Below are 5,834 nucleotides of genomic sequence, written 5' to 3'. Positions count from 1 at the left end.
GCGTGACGACTTCATGGAGACACAATGATGGAGATCATGGTGGCATGCCGATGACAGTGATGATAATGGTGCCTCGAAGATGGAGATGAAAGGAGCAAGATAATATTGGCCATATCATGTCACTGTATGATTGCATGTGATGTTTATCATGTTTTTCATCTTATTTCTTAGAACGATGGTAGCAAAGATAAGATGACCCCTCATTAAAATTTCTAGATATGTATTCCCTTAAGTGTGCACTATTGTGAAGGATCGTTGTCTCGAAGCACCACATGATGATCGGGTGTGATAGATTCTAACGTTCACATACAACGGGTGTAAGCCAGTTTACACACGCAAAACACTTAGGTTGACTCGACGAGCCTAGCATGTACAGATATGACCTCGAATAAGGGAGACTAAAAGGTCTAACATGAGTTGTATGGTTGATACGATCAACATGGAGATGCTCACCATTGGTGACTAGTTCATCTCACGTGATGATCGGACACGGGCTAGTCGACGTTGATCATGTAACACTTGGATGACTAGAGGGATGTCGATCTAAGTGGGAGTTCATTAGTAATTTGATTAGATGAACTTAATTATCATGAACTTAGTCTAAAATTGTCTTTACAAATATTGTAGATCCAATGGCCAACACAAATGTCTCATTCAACTTCAACGCGTTCCTAGAGAAAACCAAGCTTAAAGATGATGGGAGCAACTATGCGGATTGGGCTCGTAACTTAAAGCTCATCCTCACTGCTTCCAAGAAGGCATATGTCCTTAATGCACCGCTAGGTGATCCTCCCGTTCCCGGGCAACCCAGGACGTTAGGAACGCGTGGCAGTCACGGAGTGATGACTAATCTCTGGTTCAATGTGACATGCTTTACATTTTAGAACCGGGGCTCCAAAAGCATTTTGAGCAACACAGAGCATATGAGATGTTTGAGGAGCTGAAACTTGTTTTTCGAGCTCATGCCCGGGTCGAGAGATATGAAGTCTCCGACAAGTTCTTTAGCTGTAAGATGGAGGAGAATAGTTCTGTCAGTGAGCACATACTCAGAATGTTTGGGTTGCACAACCGTTTAACTCAGTTGGGAGTTGAACTTTCGGATGATGCGGTCATTGACAGAATCCTCCAGTCGCTTCGACCTAGCTATAAAGGCTTTGTGATGAACTACAACATGCAAGGGATGGAGAAAACCATTCTGGAGTTGTATTCAATGTTGAAATATGCGGAGGTAGAAATCAAGAAAGAACATCAAGTGTTGATGATCAGTAAGACCACTAGTTTCAAGAAGGGCAAGGGTAAGAAGAACTTCAAGAAAGACGGCAAAGCAGTTGTCGTGCCGAGTAAACCAGTTGCCGGGAAGAAGCCAAAGAAAGGACCCAAGCCTAAGACTGAGTGCTATTACTACAAGGGAACCGATCACTGGAAGCGGAATTGCCCTAAGTACTTGGCGGACAAGAAGGCCGACAACGTCAAAGGTATATATGATATACATGTTATTGATGTGTACCTTACCAGCGCTCGTAGTAGCTCCTGGGTATTTGATACGGTGTTGTGCTCACATTTGCAACTCAAAACAGGAACAACGGAACAAGCGTAGGCTGGCTAAGGACGAGGTGACGATGCGCGTCGGAAATGGTTCCAAGGTCGATGTGATCTCCGTCGGCACTCTACCTCTACATCTACCTTCGGGATTAGTTTTAAACCTTAACCTTTGTTATTTAGCACCAGCTTTGAGCATGAACATTGTATCAGGATCTCGCTTGATGCAAGATGGCTACTCATTTAAATCTAAGAATAATGGTTGTTCCATTTATATGAGTGGTATGTTTTATGGTCATGCCCCGCTAGTCAATGGTTTATTCTTGATGAATCTTGATCGTGATGTTACACATATTCATTATGTGAGTACCAAAAGATGTAAAGTTGATAATGATAGTCCCACATACTTGTGGCACTGCCGCCTTGGTCATATCGGTGTCAAGCGCACGAAGAAACTCCATACATATGGACTTTTGGAGTCTCTTGATTTTGAATCATTTGACACATGTGAACCATGCCACATGGGCAAGATGACCAAGACTCCGTTCTTCGGAACAATGGAGCGAGAAACTAACTTGTTGGAAATAATACATACCGATGTATGCGGTCCAATGAGCATTGAGGCTCGCGGTGGCTATCGTTATGTTCTCACCCTCACTGACGATTTAAGGAGATATGGGTATGTCTACTTAATGAAGCACAAGTCTGAAACCTTAGAAAGGTTCAAGGAATTTCTGAGTGAGGTGGAGAATCAGCGTGACAAGAAAATAAAGTTTCTACGATCTGATCAAGTAGGAGAATATTTGAGTCACGAGTTTGGCATGCACCTAAGGAAATGTGGAATTGTTTCACAATTCACGCCGCCTGGCACACCGCAACTTAACGGTGTGTTTGAACGTCGTAATCGCACTTTATTGGATATGGTGAGATCTATGATGTCTCTTACCGATTTACTGCTATCATTTTGGGGATATGCATTGGAAACTGCCGCATTCACTTTAAATAGGGCACCTTCTAAATCCGTTGAGACGACACCGTATGAATTATGGTTTGGCAAGAAACCTAAGCTGTCGTTTCTGAAAGTTTGGGGTTGCAATGCTTATGTGAAGAAACTTCAACTAGATAAGCTCGAACCCAAAGTGAAAAAATGCGTCTTCATAGGATACCCTAAGGAAACTATTGGGTATACCTTCTATCTTAGATCCAAGGGCAAAATCTTTATAGCCAAGAACGGATCCTTTCTAGAGAAGGAGTTTCTCTGGAAAGAAGTAAGTGGGAGGAAAATAGAACTTGATGAGTTAATTGTACCTCCTCTCAAACTGAAGAGTAGCGCAGCGCAAGAAAATGTTTCTGATGCGTGTGCACCTACTAGAGAAGAAGTTAATGATGATGATCATGAAACTTCAGATCAAGTTGCTATTGAACCTCGAAGGTCCACAAGGGTACGTTCCGCACCAGAGTGGTACAACAACCCTGTCATGGAAATCATGTTGTTGGACAACAGTGAACCTTCGAACTATGAAGAAGCAATGGCGGGCCCGGATTCCAACAAATAGCTTGAGGCCATGAAATCCGAGATAGCATCCATGTATGAGAACAAAGTGTGGACGATCGGCGAGCCATAGAAAATAAATGGATCTTTAAGAAGAAGACTCACGCGGATGGTAATGTGACCATCTATAAGGCTTAACTTGTCGCTAAGGGTTATCGACAAGTTCAAGGGATTGACTACGATGAGACCTTCTCACCTGTAGCGATGCTAAAGTCAGTCCGAATCATGTTAGCGGGTTCCACATTTTATGATTATGAAATTTGGCAAAATGGACGTCAAAACGGCATTCCTGAACGACTTTCTTAAGGAAGAATTGTATATGATACAGCTGGAAGGTTTTGTCGATCCTAGCAATGCTAACAAGGTATGCAAGCTCGTGCGCTCCATCTATGGTGTGGGGCAAGCATCTTGGAGTTGGAACATTCACTTTGATGAGGTGATCAAAGCGTTTGGGTTTGTACAGACTTATGGAGAAGCCTGTATTTACAAGAAAGTGAGTGGGAGCTCTGTTACATTTCTCATATTATATGTGGATGACATATTGTTGATAGGAAATGATATAGAACTATTGGAAAGCATAAAGGCCTATTTGAATAAGAGTTTTTCAATGAAGGACCTTGGAGAAGCTGCTTACATATTAGGCATCAAGATCTATAGAGATAGACCGAGACGCCTCATAGGTCTTTCACAAAGCACATACCTTGTCAAGATATTGAAGAAGTTCAATATGGATAAGGCTAAGAAGGGGTTCTTGGCTGTATTACAAGGTGTGAGGTTGAGTAGGACTCAACGCCCGACCACGACAAAAGATAGAGAAAATATGAGTACCGTCCCCTATGCTTCAACCATAGGCTCTATTATGTATGCTATGCTATGTACCAGACCTGATGTGAACCTTGCCATAAGTTTGGTAGGGAGGAACCAGAGTGATCCAGGAGTGGATCACTCGACAGCGGTCAAGAACATCGTTAAGTACCTGGAAAGGACTAAAGATATGTTTCTCGTTTATGGAGGTGCCGAAGAGCTCGTCGTAAAGGGTTACATCGATGCTAGCTTCAAAACAGATCCGGATGACTCCAAGTCACAAACCGAATACATGTATATTTTGAATAATGTGGCAGTTAGCTGGTGCGGTTGCAAGCAAAGCGTCGTGGCGGCATCTACATCTTAAGCAGAGTACATAGCTGCTTCAGAAGCAGCACATGAAGGAGTCTGGATGAAGGAGTTCATCACCGACCTAGGAGTGATTCCAAGTGCGTCGGGCCCGAAGAGCTCATTTATGGAGGTGCCAAAGAGCTCGTCGTAAAGGTTTACGTCGATGCTAGCTTCGAAATAGATCCGGATGACTCCAAGTCACAAACGAGAAACGAGATATGTTTTGTTGTTTATGGAGGTGCCGAAGAGCTCGTCGTAAAGGGTTACGTCGATGCTAGCTTCGAAACATATCCGGATGACTCCAAGTCACAAACCGGATACATGTATATTTTGAATAATGGGGCAGTTAGCTGGTGCAGTTGCAAGCAAAGCGTCGTGGCGGCATCTACATCTTAAGCGGAGTACATAGCTGCTTCGGAAGCAACACAGGAAGGAGTCTGGATGAAGAAGTTCATCACCGACCTAGGAGTGATTCCAAGTGCGTCGGGCCCGATGACTCTGTTATGTGACACACTGGAGCTATTTCTATTGCAAAGGAGCCCAGGTTTCACAAGAAGACCAAGCACATCAAGCGCCGCTTCAACTCCATTCGTGGATACATCCAGGATGGAGATATATATTTGTAAAGTACATACAGATCTGAATGTCGCAGATCCGTTGACTAAACCTCTTCCACGAGCGAAACATGATCAGCACCAGAACTCTATGGGTGTTCGATCCATCACAATGTAACTAGATTATTGACTCTAGTGCAAGTGGGAGACTGTTAGAAATATGCCCTAGAGGCAATAATAAAGTGGTTATTATTATATTTCGTGGTTCATGATAATTGTCTATTATTCATGCTATAATTGTATTAACCGGAAACCGTAATACATATGTTAATATGTAGATCAGAATGTGTCCCTAGTGAGCCTCTAGTTGGCTCGCTAGTTGGTCAATAGATGATCATGGTTTCCTGATCATGGACATTGGATGTCATTGATAACGGGATCACATCATTGGGGAATGATTTGATGGACAAGACCCAATCCTAAGCTTAGCACTAGATCATATTGTTTGTCTCCTAAATCTTTTGTAATGCCAAGTATCATTTCCTTAGACCATGAGATTGTGCAACTCCCGTATACCATAGGAGTGCTTTGGGTGTATCAAACATCACAACGTAACTGGGTGATTATAAAGGTGCACTACAGGTATCTCCAAAAGTGTATGTTGGGTTGTATGAATCGAGACTAAGATTTGTCACTCCGTGTGACGGAGAGGTATCTCTGGGTCCACTCGGTAAAGCATCATCATAATGAGCTCAATGTGACTAAGAAATAAGCCACAAGATGATGTGTTACAGAACGAGTAAAGAGACTTGCCGGCAACGGGATTGAACAAGGTATGGGGATACCGACGATAGAATCTCGAGCAAGTATCATACCCGTAGACAAATTGAATTACATACGGGATTGATTGAATCCCCGACATCGTGGTTCATCCGATGAGATCATCATGGAACATGCGGGAACCAACATGGATATCCAGATCCCGCAGTTGGTTATTGACCGGAGAGGTGTCCCGGTCATGTCTGCATGGTTTC

This window comes from Hordeum vulgare, chromosome 4H (genome assembly GCF_904849725.1).
Source record: "Hordeum vulgare subsp. vulgare chromosome 4H, MorexV3_pseudomolecules_assembly, whole genome shotgun sequence".
Classification (NCBI taxonomy): Eukaryota; Viridiplantae; Streptophyta; class Magnoliopsida; order Poales; family Poaceae; genus Hordeum; species Hordeum vulgare.
This window is presented reverse-complemented; position numbering follows the sequence as displayed.